The 12,245-nt window shown below is 53.1% G+C and overlaps 1 protein-coding gene across 1 annotated transcript in view; it reads left to right on the plus strand.

The window, feature by feature from the left end:
* The first annotated feature begins 9,037 nt into the window (after positions 1-9,037).
* Positions 9,038-12,245, plus strand: part of ECE1 (endothelin converting enzyme 1) — a 63,295-nt gene continuing 60,087 nt past the window's right edge. The window contains exon 1 of the mRNA XM_077775604.1: positions 9,038-9,116. The gene's annotated coding sequence lies outside the window, so the exon portion shown is untranslated. The remainder of the gene's footprint in view (positions 9,117-12,245) is intronic.

The following is a 12,245-nucleotide window of genomic DNA, read 5'->3' on the forward strand; positions in this document are numbered from 1 at the left end:
CCCATGCCCCCCCGCCCCCACCCTCGCCCTGGCCCCCTTTCTCCACTTCGTCCAGACAAGCCCTATCACTGGGGAAGGAAGATAAGAATCATCAGGAAAAACAATGCTGCATTTCTCTCATTCCCTCCCACCTTGGGGAGGGGGCACGATAGGAACCAGAGGGCACACCCAGGACCCAGACGGGGACTGGCTTCTTTCTACTCCAGTGCTCTTTCTGCTCCATTTGGGCCTGTCCTTCAGGACTGGGTGTTGTGAGGAAAGAGGATCTATGGTCCCTGGCAGGGAAGGGTCCCAGAAGCTTGACGGGAGTGGCAGGGACAGGCCAGACCCTCCTGTCTGGCTGTTATGTGTTACTGAGCCAGGCTGGCATGAAGTCAGTGATAAATAAGCATTTGCCATTGTTTCTGGTTTTCTTTTTCCAACTTGATCTTCACACCCACCTTTGAGATATGTATTCTTTTTAATGTTTATTTTTGAGAGAGAGAGAGAGAGAGAGCATGCATATGCAAGTGGGAGAGGGGCAGAGAGAGAGAGAAAGAATCCAAAGCAGGCTCTGCATTAACAGCAGAGAGCCTGATGCGGGGCTCAAGCCCACGAACTGTGAGATCATGACCTGAGCTGATGTTGGACGCTTAACCGACTGAGCCACTCAGGTGCCCCGAGGTATGTGTTCTTATTTTATGTCCCTCATTTTACCAGTGAGAAAGCCAGGCTCAGAGAGTCAGAAAGTCATTGGCAGGAGTAAATGAATGATGTATGTAGAGTGCTTCGCGTCGTTCTGGTGCACAGCAAAGGGCTGTGGGCCATGGGCCAGAGCAGGGATGGGGTGCCAGGACTGGTTAAGGAGGACCTCTCGGAGGAGGTGACATGGGCCCAGCCTCCCAGGCTACCGGTTCTCCTAGGGTGAAGGAGGTTTCCTGCATAAGACATGTGCTGGCTGGGTCTCCTCACTCTGAGAATGCCACCTCCCACCAGAGCTGCAACGTGGGCTGATACCCTAGGCCCTCACAAGCCTTCTGACATCTTCCACCCCGGGAGAGACCTCCGGGCCTGGCTTCACATCCTGTGCTTTGTGAAGGGGCAGCCTGGCCTTGAGGCAGTCACGGCACCTCCCTGAGCCTCAGTTTCCTCATCTGTCAAATAGGGACAGTGCTACCCACCACGCAGGGTTGTGGTGAGGGCCTGGCTTATGATAGGTACTCAGTAACCAGGCACTACAGAACATCTGGGCAACAGCTGTTGGATTGAACTGGACTTTTCTAGTCAAAGGACAGACAAATCCCCAGTCTAGCTTGATCCGCACTCGAGCACAGAACCAAAAACTCCCACCTGCTGCATCAGAAGCTGCTGGCCTCAGAGGGTCGGGAGGAGTCCCTCACTCTTCTTCAGCTGTGGAACCTCTACAGTAGATGAGGGCGCTCAGGGGCATGTTTGCCTTTAGTTATTTCCTCACACTCCAGAGCTGCCAACACTTACTGAGCACTTGCTGTTTGTCAGGCACGATGCTAAGCCCCTTATGTTGTCATTTTACACAGGAGGGAACAGGCCCAGCATCTGAACCCGGGTGCTCGGCCAGTAAGTACATGGTGGAGCTGAGACTTGAACCTGTGTAGTCTGGCTCCAGACCCTGTGCTCTCAGGAAGAGAAAAATAATGTACTAGAAATAAGCAAAAAAGCATCCGTCTAGGGCAGTCATTCCCAGTTGCAAAGGCTTCCCACATGCACGGTTCTGTTCCGGCCCAATGTCACCAGGTGAGAATGGCGTTGTCATTGCGTGTCTTACAGTTGAGGTACTGTGGCCTGCTGGAGGCCGCATGGCTGGGCTGGAACGGGGGCCCAGTGCTCTTCCCCTTCTTCTGTTGTTTTTTTTTTTAAAGATTTTATTTTTAAGTAATCTCTGCACCTAACATGGGGCTCAGATTTGCACCCCCGAGATCAAGCATTGAAGAGTCACATGCTCCACTCAGGCGCTCCTTCCCCTTGTTCCCCAGCCTCCTGATGGGGAGACAGTAATCCGGTTTGAATGTGGGGTCCCTGTGAGCTCCACTATGGGCATGCACTAGCCCCCCAGCCCCAGCCCCCACGGGCCCACCCCCAGGGACAGCACCATCCCAGCTCCAGGCCTCCACTTCCTGTATCCACATCTTCTTCCATCTCAGAGCTTTAGAGCCATTAGTTCTCAGAAAGAAATATAAATGAGTGATTTTCAAAACCCTCGAGGAAGACAGTTTGGGGTCAAGATGTGAGATAGTTGAATGTAAGTGGCAGCTCCACTTACGTCTCTTTTGTAGTTTGGGTTGGGTTGCCATGGTAACTTATTCATTCATTCATTCATTTATTTATTTTAAGGTTATTTCTTTATTTTGAGAGAGAGAAAGAGAGTGTGCGTGTGTGCATGCACACATGGGGAAAGAAACGGAGAGAGACAGAGAGAGAGAAAGAGAGAGAGAGAGAGAGAGAGAGAGAGAGAATACCAAGCAAGCTCCGCAATGTCAGTGCAGAGCCCCATGCAGGGCTCGAAGTCATGAACCGTGAGATCATGACCTGAGCCAAAATCAAGACTCGGATTCCTAACCGACTGAGGCACTCATCTGCCATGTTAACTTTTTTAAATAAAGGACCCTATGGGATTAACAAAATGTGTGCTGTGAACCGCTGTTCTAATCCAGCACAACTGCCTCCCCATTTTGCAGATGGAAAAATTGACTTCAAAGCTCATGCTTTCCCCGTAAGTGATAAAAATATTCAGGCACGGTTCTACGTTTTTTTAACTTGTTGAACCCTCCCGCCCCTACGAGAGCAACACTTTTGTCTCCCTTTGCAGATAAGGATGCTGGGTTCAGATGGTGACGTAGTCTGCCCCAACATTAGAATCCAAGGAACCCAGCTCCCAAGTCCATGCTTTCAGCCACTCCCAGCTTGACCACCGGCACACCCTGTGTGTGTGTCCTGAGGTGAAGCCAGCATTGCACCTGGGGCCAGAATGTAGATCTCCTGCCTCCCAGCCCAAGGCCAAGCCTACCGGCTGGAACATCACCTGGGCCCGATGGGGAGATGAGCAGCCCTTTGTGAACCCTGGCTCTGTTCTTCACTGGCTGTGTGACCTTGGACAAGTGAATGGACCTCTCTGAGCCTGTTTCTTCACTTTAGGAAAGGGAGAATGGGGCCCACGTCACAGAGTTATCATGCAAGTTAAAAAGGATCGTTCACATGAGTTGGGTGGCCCGGGGTCTGGCATAAACTGTAAGGGCCCCAGCCACCCTCAGTTCATGGATCCAAGGAGTCCCCAAAGCTTCCTGCCCCACCTTCTTCCTCCTCCCTCTTCCCTGCCCTCACTACCCACCTATGTAACACAAATATTAATTACAGCCATTTCCACGAGCTGCTTCCTGGTTGAGCCTAATTATGAGGCAGCTCCGTCATTACCATTATAAATATCATCAAGTGAGATGGATTAACTTTGTCCTAAGCTTTATGTGATTAGATCAGCAAATTGTTCAGGCACACTCGGTCTCCTCAGCTTGGGACTTACTCAGACTGGTCGCTCTGCGCAGCTTGGGGCCAGCCACAAGGTTCTGGTCTGTTTTCAACTTGGTGCTTAGAGAAGATCAGAGTGGGGCAGGTGGCCAGTTAACCCCGCTGGGAAGTGCTGCCTGAGGCGGGAAGGACAGAGCAGGTTGGGGCTGCCATCATACTTGTCACCGCACAAGCACGAGCTTTGGACCCCGATGCAGCTGGGCTCCAATCTGGGCTTTGGTATCTACCAGGTGGAGGGCTCACCCTCCCCGTGTTACAGGCGTTCTGCACTGCGCAACGGGGAAGAGTCAAGGACACACTGTGTGCCAGCAAGGCACCTGGCAGCTCATAGGTCCTTCTAGCGGCTTCACTTCCCGCCTTCTGTCATTCTCAGTAGCACGGGGTTCAGCGCTTTCTGAATCCGCCCACCGCCCATGCTGATGTCTACTGAGCTGCCTCTCTGCAAGCACTGGACAGAGGACTCTCTGCATCCCATTTGATATGATATGTAGAAAGGCCCCGTGAGGCTCATAGCATCATCATCTCCACTTGACAGACAAGAAACCCACAGAAAGGAAGTGGCATGACTTTGTCAAGGTCACACAGCTGCACTTGGCTGCCTGTCACTCTGTTGGGATGAGATGCTCGAAGGCTCCTCAGGGTGCTGCTGGGGAGCACAGAGGAGAGGTCACGGTGAAGTCCGAGAAGGCTGCCTGGAGGAAGATGCATGTGAGCCGATGAGTTAGCCAAGGGAAGGAGGAGAGAGAGGCCTCGCAGGCAGAGGGCAGTAGATATGCAGAGGCCTGGCAGCAGGAAGCACAGTGTGTTTAGGGGACTGACTGTACATATTTTACTGAGATTCAACTATGTGAGGGAGAACTGGTAGGAGACAAGCTCAAAAAGAATCAGGAGCCAGAGCCCAGCAGGGAGGGGAGGTTGGAAGCCAGGTCACGGCCCCTGCTTTTTTTCTGCCCGTTCCCGAGAGCCGGTGTATGAAGGAGGAAACTGACTGGACCATATCGGTTAGTTTAGAAAGTTCGGCTTGGAGCCAGCTGGGAGAGGAGGCACTGGGGGGAGTGATAATCAGATACCAAGCCGGTTAAGGCCCTAACCAGGAAAGGCTTCCAGGGGGAGGAGGGGTGGAGGCAAGCCCCCCACCGCCAAAGAGACAGAGGTGACAGACGGAAGCTGTCACATGCGGGGGTGGAGCGAGGTCAGCCCGTGTGTCACGTGTGGCCCGTGTCAGGGAGGAGGCCGGAGGTCGCCGGCCAGGTCTGGGGCTTGGGCGTGGGCCGGCCTCCTCAGCAGCACTCTCAGTGCCTCCCGGGGCCCCCGGGCAGGTGAGTCAACACGGGGCCCAGCAGGAGAGTGTTTTCCAGCTCCCTTGCGTGTGTGGGCACGTCTCCTTTGCCAGCACATTCGGGGAGCTCGGCCTGGGACTCCGGTCCAGACCAGGGTGATTGCCTCATGGGCCGGCAGGGCCGCTACCTTCTCTGAGGAGCCGGTGGGCAGCCTCGATCTCCCGTGTACATTCTGTACCCTTGGCCTCCTGCCTCCCTCGGAGTCTCACCTGTAGGCCTCCCCTGCCCCCAGCTCCCGTCTACCTTTCCATGCCTGGCCTCCGGCACCCAGTGGAGTCTCCCTCCCCACCCCCCACTGCCACTTACATCATCCCTCTGTCTCAGAACACAACCGAGGCGGCCCAGAGTCTCCAAAGGAGGCAAGCCTAGGGAGTCAGGCCCCAGGGAGGTGGCCCAAGAGAAAAGAGGAAGAGGCCCTGAGAGAGTCCGGAATTTCTGGGTTCAAGTCCCAGTTCTGCCACCAACTGGCAAGCTGCTTCCTTTCTCTCGCGTCAGTTTCTACATCTGTACAATGGGGGTCCCAGGGCTTATTCCACAGAGTGCTCATGAAACACAAATAAGATAAGGATATAATAGAGCCTTGAGAACTGGGCAGTGCTGGGCTTGTGTCCGTGCTGATGACTATGTTTTCTGTTTTAGAGGGCAGCAGTGGTGGTTTAAAAAACAAAACAAAACAAAACATTTTGGGGCACCTCGGTGGCTCAGTCAGTTAAGCACCCAACTCTTGATTTCAGTTCAGGTCATGATCTCACAGTTTAGAGTTCAAGCCCCGCATCAGGCTCTGTGCTGACGGCGCAGAGCCTGCTTGGGATTCTCTCTCTCCCTCTCTCTGCCCCTACTGTGCTCATTCTCTCTGTATCTCTCTCTCTCTCTCTCAAAAACAAATAAACATTAAAAAAAATAAATACCTTATTTTAGAATCGTTTAGATTTATAGCAGAATTGAGAAAATAGTCCAGAGAGTTCCCTTCTACTGCACACCCAGCTTCTCCTGTTATTAACATCTCTTATGGTACATTTGTCACAATTAATGAACTGATATTGATGCATTATTACCAGCTGAAGTCTGTACTTTATTCAGATTTCTTTTGTTTACCGAATGTCCCTTTTCTGCTCTCGGATCCCATCTGGGACACCCTGATACATTGAGGAGTCATGGCTCCTTAACCCCTCTCGGCTATGACAGTTTCTTGGACTTGCCTTGTTTGATGACCTTGACAGTTCTGAGGAGTACTGTCAGGTATTTTGTAAAATGTTTCTTAGTTGGGATTTGTCTGATGTTTTTCTCCTTATTAGCTAGGGGATAATATGCCCTGGGGAGGAAGGACATAGAGGTAAAGTACCCCTCCCATCACGTATCAATGGTGCCTACTATCATACTGGACTTATCACTGATGTTGACCTTGATCAGCAGGAGTTGGTTATTTTTGTCCTGAGTACAGCAGCACAGCTAAAGTAAGGCCAGTGTTGGCTGAACTAAGGTTGAGATCAGAAATACGGGCAAGGGCAGAAGTAGATGGGGAAGTGGTGAAGGAAAATAGAGGAGCAGGTAGGAGGTGAGTTCACTTGGGGATGAGATATGATGCTTATATGCCAGACAATTCACAACAACCCTTTTTACAGATGAGGAAACTGAGGTCCAAAAGGGGAAATGAGCTCAGGAACTGGGGTTGGGCCCAGGTCTGTCTTGACTGCCTCACCCCCACTGTTGAAAAAGTTCCTTGGGGCACCTGGGTGGCTCAGTTGGTTAAGCATCTGACTCTAGATTTCAGCTCGGGTTATAATCTCATGGTTTGTGGAATCAAGCCCCACATTGGGCTTTATGCTGAAGTGCGGATCCTGCTTCGGTTTCTCTCTCCCCCTAATTCTCTGCTCCTCCCCCACTCTCACACACACTTTCTCTCAAAATAAATAAATAAACATTAAAAAAATCTATTAAAAAAAAAAAAGAAAGCTCTTGAAACTATGTTCCCCACAGAGTGGATGAGGGAAGGGGCATTCCTGAATCAGGTTGTGTTTAATTCACTTTATTCCACAAAGGGTTCATGATGGGTTATGACTAAAACTCATTCAATAAAATACTATGCAATAGAAATGGAAGATCAGGATCAAGAAAACAGACTGAAAAATGTGGACAAGGAAGAAGCTGAACATAAAGACCAGAAAAGTACCCATAGATGAGTTTCTAATTTGCCTGGCAGCTTCCTGGCAGCCAAGGCAAAAAGGGATCTGGGCCAATTCCTGTGATTCCTGTTATCAAAAAGCAAAGAAGCTGTTCATTCTTTCAGAAACTTTGTGTGGTAAATTTAAAAAGAAACGAATCATATGGAAATTTCTTCTGTAAAAGACTGAGCAATGTAATAGGTGACGCAATAGTAATAAATGTCACGTGGCATCATCTTCAGGGGTGACAGCCCTATTTTCTCTATCTTGTCCAGTGCCCATAACTGCTCTGTTTGATTTTACTTGATTGTCAGCAAGCAGCTAAATTCTACTCTTTCTTGTTTGTTGAGGTCACAGGTGCTTATGCCCTTGTGAAAAGCTGGGATACAAATTAACCGGTTATCAGGGCTCCTGGGGGGCTCAGTCGGTCGAGCATCTGACTCTTGATTTTGGCTCAGGTCATGATCTCACGGTTGGTGGAATCAAGCCCTGTGTCTGCTTGGGATTCTCTCTCTCTCTCTCTCTCTCTCTCTGCCCCTCCCCTGCTCTCTTTCTCTCAAAATAAATAAATACATTAAAAAAATAACTTTAATCTGGGGCACCTGGGTGGCTCAGTCAGTTAAGCGTCCGACTTCGGCTCAGGGCACGATCTCACAGTCTGTGAGTTCAAGCCCCACATCAGGCTCTGTGCTGACATCTCAGAGCCTGGAGCCTGCTTTGGATTCTGTGTCTCCCTCTCTCTGCCCTTCCTCCACTGCTCATGCTCTGTCCCTCTCTCTCTCTCTCAAAAATAAATAAACTTAAAAAAAACAAAACAGACTTTAATCAGTTCTCTATGTAGCAGGTTGTGTTCTAGGTTCTGGGGATGGAAAGTAGTAAGATGATTGTTGCCCACCCCCCAGGTCCTGTCTTTCCCAAGGACAGAGATGCCCAGATAAGGCCTGGATGTCAGTGTGGTTGCCACCTGGCGGGGGCGGGGAGGGGGGGGCACACCACAGGGGAGGAGGCAGAGAGGGCCAGATGGAGGAGGAGATGGGCCAGACAGGAGAGCAATGGCTGGGAGGCGGCCCAGGCTTGGGAGGGGATATCAGCAGCTGGTCCCTCGGGGGTGGGGACTGAGTCCTACCAAGTCCTCCCAGGAGCTGCCCCCTCAGCTCGCGACACAGGCCTGACCTGCGTCAAGGACACAATGGACTCCTGTGGGGCGGTCGATACCTGCAGGGCTGGGTCAGGGTTAGGGGATGACCACTCGCCTGAGGGGCATGTGGAGGATGAACCTGGAGAGGGAGGAGTTCTCTCGGTGGTGGGGATCACGGGAAAGTTTGTGGGCCTTGTGTTGTTTAAGCAACGAAGAAGTAAATCAGAGCAGCCAACACCTAGTGAGCATGTGCCGTGTGCCCAGCACAGCTCTAAGCGCTTCGTCTGTATTAACTCAATTAAGTTTGACGGCAGCCCTGCGAGAGAGGTACTATGATTATCATCCCCACTTTCCAGATGAGACGACTGAGGCACAGAGAGGCCCAAAGTCACTTGCCCAGCGTCACACAGCTGGGAATCTGGGTCACAGGTTCCCACCTAGAGTTTTGACCCACTCTGTGGTTGTGTCTGTTAAATAACAGTATTGAACTAACACACAATGCAAGTGTGTATTAGGTGACATATAAGGACATCATGGATCCCAGCCAATTACGAGCCCCTGAGGCAGGAACTGACAGAGCCAAGGCTTAGAAACAACGTGAAAACAGCTTGGAGGGTGTGGCCAAGGAGTCGCAGCCTCTGAATCTCACTGGCAACTGCTCTCCTGCCTCTGACACGCTCCAAGTTTCCTTGAAGATCCCTGAGTGACTACCGGGTGTCACTGGGCCAGAGGCCTTTGTTGTCAGAAACATGTGACAGTTTCCAATATTCCTCGTTTCTGTTCACCCCGGGGTGGGGTTTCCAGAGCAGGGCACCACCACTCGCGTCTCTGGCTTTCATCACCTTCTCTGTGCAGCTGCGGGCCTGGGGACGAGCCGTGGTCCCCACTCTGCCATGCTCGGTCTCCACCAAGCCCTTCTCGTGAGCACCGAGGGGCCGGGTGAGGAGTGAGCAGATCAGGGCGGACTCCCCTCTAAGCGGCGCAGTTCTTCTCCTTTCCCGGAAGCTCGTGGGGTGGGGCGTGGGGCGGGGTGGGGGTGAACAAGTGTGGCCACCCTGACAGCTCGGCCCGGACCCCGTGAGGGCTCCACCCTAAGGAGCAGCCCCCCCTCCCCCCAAGGAGCACAGGACCAGGAGCGCAGGGTCAAGTGCAAGGCCCTGCTCTACCACTTCCTAGCTGTGTGGCTGGGCTTCCCGGGAGAGGCATGAGCTCAGGCATCTCGCTCTGCAGCCGGGTGACCTGGGCGGCTGGGGAGGGGAGCATCGCCGCCCGCCTCCTCCCTAATCAGTCTTCTCCTTGGGAAAGTGGCGGTGACCCTGGCAGGGGTGGGGAGAGGCACATGTCGGTGTGCGGCACAGAGCAGGTGCTGTTTCTCCCTGCGCGGGCCCCCCTCCCACCGGCCTCCCACTTCTCCTGTAACATGGAAGTGATACCTGCTGAGGCTGGGGCTCGAGGTAGGTGCGGGGACCCAACAAGAGGGGAATGGAAGGCCCCTTCCGGCTCTGGGTGGGGACAACTCTAGGGCTGCCATTGTTGTTGGAGTGTCACTCACTCGCCCACTGGAGCCTCTGCGCTCCTCACAGAGCTGTTCCCACGTCTGAGGCAGGCGTCTTAGGAGGAGCAGCTCAGCTCTTGTGCGCCGAAAAATAAACACGTCTCCATCGCAGCGGAGCGGGCTTCTGCTTGGGAGGTATGTGAGCTTCCTTCATCGTCCGTCCACAAACAGGCTGCAGCGGGACGGGCGGCCCCGGTGGTCTGGCCTTGGCCCCTGGGCTGGGTTTCCAGCCTCCCTCCTTTGCCTCCTCCCTTCTCTCCAACAGCCACGGAGGCTCCGGCGGCAGCCTAGGCCCTGCGGCCTGAGGAGCCCTGGCCCCGGCCTTCCCGGTTCTCCCATGTAGAGCGCTGTGTGCTTCAACAGAAGGAAGCATGGGGTGGGGGCCTGGGGTGGGGGGTCACTGAGCAGGGGAGCAGAGGCCGTCTTGTCTGGAGGGCAAGGCTGAGGAGAGCTTCCCAGAAGGGGTGAGCTCTGAAATGAGACAGAAGGAAGAGCCGCTGCCTCTCTGCACCCAGGCAAGTTACTTGCCTGAGCCTCAGTTTCAGGGTCTGTAAAAGGGGCCAATAATACTCAGAGAGAAGCTCTAGAGGCTTCAGTGAGATGATGGATGAAACAGTAGCTGTGCTGCCAGGCTGTGTGGTGAACTGAACTTCTTTTTCAAGGGTCTTTTTCCTTGGGCGGTTGACACCTGTTACTTCACGTAACCAAGTGTCCTCATTTCAGAAAAAGTCCAGCTGTCATCCAGCGTGAAGCGAAGAAGCACTGGAGTCCTTTCTCTCCGTCCCCAGTGGATAATGGGAGCTCCTCCACCCAGTGGGAGTGGGGCAGAAGATTCCAGAATTAAAATTCTTCCCACGTACCCTGCCTCCCCCAGAGCCCGTGCTCGTTAGATATGTTTCCTTTGTCCTTAGACACTGCAAAATTAGATTGTCAAGAACTTCAGGGCACTGCCCCAGAGTAATTTTCACTTCCCCTGCACTTGTTCCACCATTGATTTTAACTGTCTATTGAGCACCTATGGTGTGCGCTGGGGGTTCTCTGTGCTGAACCAAGTCCCAGGCTGTTAATGCTTGGGGTGGGAGGGGAGGGATCAAAGTAAAAAAGAAAAATGATGGTAATGATGACAGGCTGAGGGGGATAATGGGGTGTATAAAAGGGAATTTGAGGGGCTACTTAAGAGTGGTTACGACCCACGAGGAGGTGGCAGTTTAAGCTGAGGTCTGAAACAGGGACTGGCCATGGGAGGAGTAGAGCTGAGTAAAGAATGTTCCAGATAGAGGGAACAGCAGCTATAAAGATCTTGAGAGAGGATGGAAACTTGAGACTCTGAGGAACTGCATGAAGGCCAAAGAAGTTGGGGCCTAGTGAGTGAAGAGGGGAGCAGCACGAGATGAGGGTCGGGGTGGCCGGGGGGGCTGTGAGGGGCTGGTAAAGGGCTTGCCCTTGCAGTGTTTCAAGCAAGGACATAGCGAGATCAGAATTTCCTTTTAATTTTTTTAATGTTTATTCATTTTTGAGAGAGAGACAGAACGTGAGCAGGGAAGGGGCAGAGAGAGTGGGAGGCACAGAACTGAAGCAGGCTTCAGGCTCCGAGCTGTCAGCACAGAGCCCGACGCGGGGCTCGAACTCACCAACTGTGAGATCATGACCTGAGCCGAAGTCGGACGCTTAACCGACTGAGCTGCTCAGTGTGCCCCAAATTTCCTTTCAAAGGTTCCCTCTGGGTGCTGAGAGGGCCTGAGTAGAAGTGGGAGACTGCCAGGGGCTGCTACTGTGACCCCAGGCAGTCACCTCACCCCTCGGAGTCAGATTCTGTGCACATATGTGTGGCTGTGAGAACTAAATATGGGAAGGACAGACGTGCTTTGTGGAAAGCTGAGAACTCTGTAAATGCAGGGGCTCCAGGTCTCACTGGAAGTGGAGGGTCCTTTGGGAAACTTGCTGGCCAGACTTTTCTGAGGTGGGAGGCAGAGGGCCCCTGGACTCCCTCCCTGAGTGCACCCACACCCGAGAGCGCCCACTTTCCCAGCCCAGGTCACAGGGACTGGGGAGGGAGCCCCTGCTTGAGACTCGGGACTGCTGACTGGGAAGGTGGATGGGTGTATGGGTCACCTTCCTGGTGACTCCTAACCCTCTGGGGTTTTCTGAAATTCTCTGTCTTATAAGGCCCCGGAGCTAGAGGAAGGGGGGAAAGGAGAGGGGAGACACCTGTCTTTTTTATTCCCTCTCTTTCTTCTCCCCCCCTTTCTGTCTCTGATGGGGAGTCTTACTTGAGACCCCTAAGGGCCACTGTGGGTGGAACCTCTCTGTTGACAGTCCTGATCCAAATTAGGGGCATCTCCCTAATACTTGACTCCTGATATCTGCCACCCCCTTGACTGAAGAGGGACTTGACGTTTCGTAGGAGGAGGGGCTGCCCCAGAGCTCCTCCTGCCTGCCAAGGGGTGGCGGTGGGGGACCCCACCTACCCCGGGTCACCCCGCGGGGTCGGGGAGGGAACCGAGAACTGCGCG

Source organism: Crocuta crocuta, unplaced genomic scaffold, assembly GCF_008692635.1.
Source record: "Crocuta crocuta isolate KB4526 unplaced genomic scaffold, BGI_CrCroc_1.0 scaffold127, whole genome shotgun sequence".
Taxonomy (NCBI): Eukaryota; Metazoa; Chordata; class Mammalia; order Carnivora; family Hyaenidae; genus Crocuta; species Crocuta crocuta.